Below are 9,113 nucleotides of genomic sequence, written 5' to 3'. Positions count from 1 at the left end.
AGAGTCAGACACGACTGAAGCGACTTAGCAGCAGCAGCAGCAGCTGGATCATTGGAGAAGGCAATGGCACCCCACTCCAGTACTCTTGCCTGGAAAATCCCATGGGCGGAGGAGCCTAGTAAGCTGCAGTCCATGGGGTCCCTAAGAGTCGGACACGACTGAGTGACTTCACTTTCACTTTTCACTTTCATGCATTGGAGAAGGAAATGGCAACCCACTCCAGTGTTCTTGCCTGGAGAATCCCAGGGATGGTTGGCTGCCGTCTATGTGGTTGTGCAGAGTCGGACACGACTGAAGTGACTTAGCAGCAGCAGCAGCTGGATCATTGGAAAAGCAAGAGAGTTCCAGAGAAACACTTACTTATGCTTTATTGACTACACTAAAGCCTTTGACTGTGTGGATCAAACAAACTGTGGAAAATTCTGAAAGAGATGGGAATACCAGACCACCTGGCCTGCTTCCTGAGAAATCTGTATGCAGGTCAGGAAGCAATAGTTAGAACTGGACATGGAACAACAGACTGGTTCCAAATCGGGAAAGGAGTACGTCAAGGCTGTTTATTGTGACTGTACTTATTTAACTTATATGCAGAGTATATCATGAGAAACACTGGGCTGGATAAAGCACAAGCTGGAATCAAGATTTCCAGGAGAAATATCAATAACCTCAAGTATGCAGATAACACCACCCTTATGGCAGAAAGCAAAGAAGCACTAAAAAGCCCCTTTATGAAAGAGAAGAGTGAAAAAGTTGGCTTCAAAGTCAACATTCAGAAAACTAAGATCATAGCATCTGGTCCCATCACTTCATGGCAAATAGATGGGGAAACAGTGGAAACAGTGTCAGACTTTATTTTTTTGGGCTCCAAAATCACTGCAGATGGTGACTGCAGCTATGAAATGAAAAGACGCTTGCTCCTTGGAAGAAAAGTTATGACCAACCTAGACAGCATATTCAAAAGCAGAGACATTACTTTGCCAACAAAGGTCCATCTAGTCAAAGCTATGCTTTTTCCAGTAATCATGTATGAATGTGAGAGTTGGACTATAAAGAAAGCTGAGCACCAAAGAATGGATGCTTTTGAACTGTAGTGTTGGAGAAGCTTCTTGAGAGTCCTTTGGTCTGCAAGGAGATCCAACTAGTCCATCCTAAAGGAGATCAGTCCTGGGTGCTCATGGGAAGGACTGATGCTGAAGCTGAAACTCCAATACTGTGGCCACCTGATGCAAAGAACCGACTCATTGGAAAAGACCCTGATGCTGGGAAGGATTGAAGGTGGGAGGAGAAGGGGATGACAGAGGATGAGATGGTTGGATGGCATCACTGAGTCAATGGACATGAGTTTGAGTAAACTCTGGGAGTTGGTGATGGACAGGGAGGCCTGGCGTGCTGCAGTCCATGAGGTCACAAAAAGACACGACTGAGCGACTGAACTGAACTGAAAAGGAAAAATGATTAGAGGAAAGAAATCAAAGACTTCATCTTATATTACCGACCAAATAGATTCCACATAGAATTCCAGAAAGAAGCCTTAAGAAAACATAGTTGTCTCAAGTAGTGATTCTTGTCCTTCTCCCATTAGCAGAACAAAGTTGATGATGGAGTCATACTGAACTCCGTTTGGTAAATGTAAGTGGTCAAGTTTCCTTTTCTTAACTCAAATGAAGTGAACTTTTTTTTTCAATATCTGAGTAAATCTTTTTCCACTGTAACAGGGTAATTAGTAGTGAGTCATTTTAAATTACAGTTTCTAAACCTTTTTTTTCTTTTAGAATTCTGCCTCCGCTAAATACTTTCTCACACAGACCTTCATCCTGTGTGCACTGACATGTTGGGTTCCACTACACTCTGTCTACAAAGCACCCCAAATTCTTAGTGGCTTAAAACAAGACTTTTACTTCTTAGCCACCCTCTTGGTTCATTAAGGCTCCATTTTCATCCTCACTCCAGGATGCAGGCCGAAAGATACTGACTTCTGGAATACCCCCATCACCATGGCAAGGAGAGAGCATGGTGAACTGAACACTGGCTGTGAAAAGACTTGGGCATCCTTCTTACTCTCATCACAATGGTCAAACCTAGTCATGTACTGCTAGTGGGCACAGGTTTCTTTTTGTAGTGATAGCAGTGTTCTAAAGTTAATGGGTGATCGATATGTAACTGAAAATATTAAGATCCACTGAATTGTATACTTTAAAATGCTGAATTTTATGAGTTATATCTCAATACAATCGTTCTGTGTAAGAGTCTAAACAAAAGTTTAAAAAACAAAACCTAGCCACCTGCTGCTGCTGCTGCTGCTAAATCGCTTCAGTCGTGTCCGACTCTGTGTGACCCCACAGACGGAAGCCCACCAGGCTCCCCTGTCCCTGGGATTCTCCAGGCAAGAACACTGGAGTGGGTTGCCATTTCCTTCTCCAATGCATGAAAGTGAAGAGTGAAAGTGAAGTCACTCGGTTGTGTCCAACTTTTAGCGACCCCATGGACTGCAGCCCACCAGGCTCCTCCATCCATGGGATTTTCCAGGCAAGAGTATTGGAGTGGGGTGCCGTTGAACCTAGCCACCTAGCCATGCCTAATTCAGTCCTATTGTATGCCTTGGAAGGAGGAAAACTAGGGTATTGGTGGATTGCTGCAATGACTGCCAAAACTCATCTTTTTTCCAGATTTTATTAAAGGCCATTTATACTGAAAGTTACTTTATTTCCTGATAGTGAATATAAGCTGTTCAAATAAAAATGCTGATTTTATTATTGAAACCTCAGAATTTGAATGTAGATTCCAAATATAGATATTAAATAAACAAATACACAGGAAATACCTACAAATTAGATACATACACATAATCTTATCCTAATGTTTACAGGGCCCTGTCAAGAGAGAAAATAGATTTTTACATACCATATACCCAAATATTTAGAAGTGATAAGTCAAGCTATTAAGCTGTTCCTACGTCAGCAAATATGCCTCAAGCTTCCTCGAATTCTTAGACTCCTTCAGCCTGACATGAGTAAGTAGCAAAGCAGGGATAGCTGGCCTCCGAGCATCCTTTGTCTCATCCTCCCTTTCCACCCTCCCCTGCTGTGCCTCTCCTCCATTTGAGCCCCTGCAGATGCAGCCTCGGACCGGCCCAAGCCTTTGCAGTGTGATCTCTGCCTCTGTCCACCCCCCAGAGGGAGGCCTTTGAAGAGGTTCTCCAGGTGGGAAAGGGGGAAAGGGGCACATCGGTGAGCCCTGTGAGCTTCTCACTCTAGTGGAGAGACACTGTCAAGGGGAATGGAGCACAGCCCTTAAGCCAAGAGCCCAGAGTGAGTCCCTCTTACCAGGATTTAAGGGAGTTGTTCTGTAAGCAGAGAGTAAAATTTTGACCAAAAACAATAGCACTGTCTTCATGAGGCTTTGTATGCCACCTTGTGGTGTTTTTTATGAACACTTGAAAACGTGATGTAGCAGGAAATGCTGAGTATACTAAAGAAAACTTTTGGAATGAAAGTAATTTCCTCACTTGAAACATTATTTTTAAATATCATAATAAACATTTCTAGTATAAAATTTTTCTTATATCACCATCTTTTAAAAAGGTAACTCATTAAGGTTTACAAAACAAAACTTACTAGTTATGAGATTCATTCATACCCTCAAAAAAGATATGTATTATGTCTGTGTGCTGTTCTGGCACTAAGGATAAATCAATGAGAAATCTCTCCACCTTCCTACACCTTGAAGTCCAATAGGATAGTGAAACAGTGACCTGTAGTTCTTAATGAATACATTTCTTTACTTATATCCAGTCTTAAAATCTCAATGATAGCCTTTTGCATAGACATCTTGTTTGGGACCCTTACCTTAAGCCTCTTCCACTTATTTTTGACTGTATAGAAAGTTCTAATAAGGTTTTGTTCAGAGGTCTGGAAAGGACTGGGCCATTTCCAGTTGGAGTTTCTAATCATGTTGATGAGTAATTAAACACCAAAATAAGCATTTAAGAAGCAAATTTTTTTTCCAAACTTTTATTTTCCACAGATGAATTTGTGATTGAGAGGGCAATGCCAGCTTTGTGCAGTGTTACAATTAAACAGGGAAAGGTCAATTCAGTGCCATCAAATGAAAAAGTATCTAAATTGGTAGCTTGCCCAGAGTGTGAGGACCAGATTGCCGGATTCTCCCGCTTCCTCTGATCCCTCCCTGTCCTCTTCACCCAACTTCTTCCTCACCCCCCAACACCACCTCCTTTGTGTACTCACGCAGAACTCATTAAGAAGTAAGGTGCGCTCGGTGCAGTGGACTTGCCTCGTCTGAGCATCTCATTGTCCGCGCTGTGCAGGTCCTTGCCAAGAGCAGAGTGAGCAGAGCCATCTCCTTGGGCCGGCAGGTAGCTAGAGGAGACCAGATAGCCAGTGACACCTTCGCTCACTCCTTACCTCCACATCCCAGTAGAGCTTCTGTTCTGATAAGAGGTCCCATGAAATGAAGAACAGAAGAGAAACTAAAGGGAACGGAGCCCGACTTCACTCCTTCCTGTGAATTATTTTGAAGTAGAAGTGAAGGGAAAAGTACTCACTGGAATGGTTCTTCCAGCATGCTTTCCTACTGCATTGTAACATGTAATCTATAGTCTCTGGGTTTCTGTGCTTTTACTCTTTCCCTTTAGAATTCCATCCTTACATATATAAATATATATATATACACATACATATATATACAATTCATTAAAAAAATTATGTGGTAAATAAACAGTGATGAAACCATCATAGTGGTGGTTATGTGACTTAGTCATAGCTAGAAGCAAGTCAGCAGCAAATCCGCCTCAAGTTTGAGAACAGGACTTCCATTGAATCCTCACTGATCACTAACTATGTTAATAATCACCCATTTTACCTGAGGTAGTTAATACCTGAGGTAGTTAGTTAAAAAGGTAATGACTTGTTTTTATGCAATATTAAAAAACCATAATATCCAGAATATATAAAAACTCCTATAACTCAATACACAAAAAGAACCCAATTTAAAAATGGGCAAAAGATTTGATTATACATTTTCTCAAAGATATGCAAATGAGATACCACGTCACACTCATTAGAACGGCTGTGATAGTTTTTAAAAAGAAATAGAAAATAACGAGTGTTGATGACACAATGTAGAGAAATTGCAGCCCTTGTACATTACTGGTAGGAATGTAAAAGTATAAAACGGTTCAGCCACTACGGGAAACTCTGTTTCTTCCTCAGAAACCTAAACACATACTTAGCATATGACCCAGCAATTCCGCTCCTGGGTATATACCCAAAGGAACTGAAAACAGGAACAGATAATTGCATGCCGATGTTTACTGTAGTATTATCCAATAGTCAAAAGGTAGAAACAATCCAAGTGTCCACTGACAGGTGAATGAGTAAAGAAAACATGGTATATACATGCAATGGAATATTATTCAGCCTTCAAAAGGAATGAAGTTCTGAATAATGCTACCACATGATTGCCCCTTGAAGAAATTATGCTAAGTGAAATATGTCAAATATAAAAGGAAAAATATTGCATCAGTTAAGTTCAGTCGCTCAGTCGTGTCCAACTCTTTGCAACCCCATGAATTGCAGCATGTCAGGCCTCCCTGTCCATCACCAACTCCTGGAGTTCACTCAGACTCAGGTCCCTCAGTGCTGCCATCCAACCGTCTCATCCACTGTCATCCCCTTCTCCTGCCCTCAATCTTTCCCAGCATCAGGGTCTTTTCAAATGAGTTAGCTCTTCGCATCAGGTGGCCAAAGTATTGGAGTCTCAGCTTCAACATCAGTCCTTCCAATGAATACCCAGGACTGATCTCCTTTAGGATGGGCTGGTTGGATCTCCTTGCAGTCCAACAGGTTCTCAAGAGTCTTCTCCATCACCACAGTTCAAAAGCATCAGTTCTTTGGCATTCAGCCTTCTTCACAGTCCAACTCTTACATCCATATGTCCACTGGAAAAACCATAGCCTTGACTGGACAGACCTTTGTTGGCAAAGTAATGTCTCTGCTTTTTAATATGCTGTCTGGGTTGGTCATAACTTTCCTTCCAAGGAGCAAGCATCTTTTAATTTCATGGCTGCAGTCACCATCCACAGTGATTTTGGAGCCCAGAAAAATAAAGTCTGACACTGTTTCCACTATTTCCCCATCTATTTCCCATGAAGTGATGGGACTAGACACCATGATCTTCATTTTCTGAATGTTGAGCTTTAAGCCAACTTTTTCACTCTCCTCTTTCACTTTCATCAAGAGGCTTTTGAGTTCCTCTTCACTTTCTGCCATAAGGGTGGTGTCATCTGCATATCTGAGGTTATTGATATGTCTCCCGGCAATCTTGACTCCAGCTTGTGCTTCTTCCAGCCCAGCGTTTCTCATGATGTACTGTGCATATAAGTTAAATAAGCAGGGTGACAATATACAGCCTTGACGTACTCCTTTTCCTATTTGGAACCAATCTGTTTTTCCATGTCCAGTTCTAACTGTTGCTTCCTAACCTGCATACATCATTCCACCTATATGAAATATCCAAAACAGGCGAATCCGTAGAGGTAGAAAGTAGATTAAGTGTTTACCAGGGCTTAGGGGAGAGGAAACGGGAGTTAATGCTTAATGGCTGCAAAGTTTCTGGCTGAAGTAATGACGATGTTTTGGGAATAGTGGTGATGACCGCACCACACTGAGAGTGCCATCAACGTCACTGACTGTAAATGGTGAAAATGGCAACTTTCATCTCATCTCTATTTTGCCATAATTTAGACAGATTAATAATGTAATATATCAAAAACTATTGAGTTACTCACTTAGGTGAATTGTATGATATGTGAGTTATATCTTAATAAAGTTGTTTTTAAAAGGTCATGGGATACAGCTTAAATTGTGCTTAGATGAAAATTTATGACCTATATACTTACTTAGAATTGATGCTTTTGAACTGTGGTGTTGGAGAAGACTCTTGAGAGTCCCTTGGACTGCAAGGAGATCCACCCAGTCCATCCAAAAGGAGATCAGTCCTGAATATTCATTGGAAGGACTGATGCTGAAGCTGAAACTCCAGTGCTTTGGCCCCCTGATGGGAAGAGCTGCCTCATTGGAGAAGACCCTGATGCTGGGAAGGATTGAGGGCAGGAGAAGGGGACGATAGAGGATGAGATGGTTGGATGGCATCACCAACTCAGTGGGCATGAGTTTGAGTAAACTCTGGGAGTTGGTGATGAACAGGGAGGCCTGGCGTGCTGCGTGCGGTTCATGGGGTTGCTAAGAGTCGGACACGACTGAGCAACTGAACCGAACTGACATACTTAAAGTTTACAAAGTAATGAGCTAGCATCCAATTTAATGTGGTATAAAAAGAACAAGTGACCAAGCCTAAAGAAAACAAGGTATGAAATCATGAACATGATAGAAATTAATGAAATAGAAATGTTTATAATGACAGGATGAACTGAACCAAAAGTTGCTTTTTTGAAGACACTAATAAATTGAGACAAATCTAGCAAGTTCTAATTTAAAAAGTAAACAATTTATAAATACAAAATATTAAAAGGGTCAGAATGCCATATAATGCAGATATTTAAAAGACAAATGATATTATAACTTAATCCGGATAACTTCAAAATCTTTATAAAGTTGATAAATTCTAGAAAAATTTAACCTGCAAATGTGGTTCAAGAAGAAATAAGCCAGCTCTTTGGCAAGCCACAAACCCCAGGCTCTGTTCCACAGCATGGGGTTTGTTGAAGTTGTCAAGAATAAAGCCTACTTCAAGAGATACCACTGAAATTTAGAGGACGGCAAGAGGGCAAAACTGACGACTATACTCAGAAATGATTGGTAATCCAAGATAAAAATAAGTACAACACACTCAAATACAGAATGACAGTTCATGTAACCAACCAAGGTATCATTTGACAGATTACTTATACCAGTCTAAAAGGAGCTATACGAAGCTTATGCTCACGAACTCCCAAAATAAGGCGTGATGGTTGGTCTGACAAATAACCCTGCAGCATATTACACTGGCCTTCAGGCTTCTTAATAGGTTTCGTATCAGCAAGATTTATGAAGGCCAAGTCAAGGTGACTGTAGATGAATACAGTGTAGAAAGCCCTGGTGGTCAGCCAGGTGCCTTCACCTGTTATTTGGATGCAAGACTTGCCAGGTCTACCACTGGAAATAAAGTTGGGGACCCTCAAGGGAGCTGTCGATGGAGGCTTCTCTGTCCCTCACAGTACCACACGATTCCCTGGTTACGATTCAGGAAGCAAAGAACTCAGTGCTGAGGTTCACTGAAAGCTCACCATGGAGTAAAACATGGCAAATGACATGCATAGCCTGACTGAAGACGATGAGGATCCTTGTAAGGAACCATTCTCTCAATACCGAAAGGACTCTGTAACTCCAGACATGATGGAGGAGGCGTACAAGAAAGCTCATGCTGCAGTACAAGAGAAACCAGTGGATGAGAAGAAGCCTAGGAAAGAAGCAGAAAAGAAGCGGAACCATCCCGAAATGTCACTTGCCCAGAAGAAAGATTGGGTAGCTCAGAAGAAGGCAACCTTGTTTAGAGCTCAGAAACAGGCTGCTGAGAGTTAATACAGAAAACCACAATTTTCTATGAAGATATTTCAGATAAAGACAATAATAAACATATTGACCAAGCAAAAATAAGCCATGTGATTTTACCAAACATTTATAACAAAATTTAAGGAATATATAATTTTAATCTTATGCAAATTATTTTATGGGATAGAAACAGAAGTACTGCTCCTTATATCTTTGGCATGAGGGTGGCATAGTCTTAAAATCTGAAAAAGACGGGATGAGAAAGGAAAATAACAGGTCATTCTCTCGTGAACACGAATACAAAGATGTAAAAATAAATTAGCAAACTGACTCCAGTGACCTATAAAAACACACATCCTGACCAAACTGAGTGGATTCCCAAAATGCAAGTTTGATTTAACTAACAGCTGCATTTCTAAGAGACCTGGCCAAAAAATAGAAGAAATACACCCAATGTGTTAACGGAAGAAAATTTAAGGAACTTTTTAAAGATGAACAGAACCCACAATGAACAGTGGGACATCTGGTAACCAGAAATAGCCAGAA

At 41.1% G+C, this 9,113-nt stretch overlaps 1 pseudogene; it reads left to right on the top strand.

The window, feature by feature from the left end:
- Positions 1-7,728: 7,728 nt before the first annotated feature.
- On the top strand, positions 7,729-8,597 carry LOC102272923 (large ribosomal subunit protein uL18 pseudogene; annotated as a pseudogene).
- Positions 8,598-9,113: the final 516 nt, after the last annotated feature.

Source organism: Bos mutus, chromosome 7, assembly GCF_027580195.1.
Source record: "Bos mutus isolate GX-2022 chromosome 7, NWIPB_WYAK_1.1, whole genome shotgun sequence".
NCBI classification, from domain to species: domain Eukaryota; kingdom Metazoa; phylum Chordata; class Mammalia; order Artiodactyla; family Bovidae; genus Bos; species Bos mutus.
Note: the sequence above shows the minus strand (reverse complement) of the source record. Positions and strands in the feature narration are given on the sequence as shown.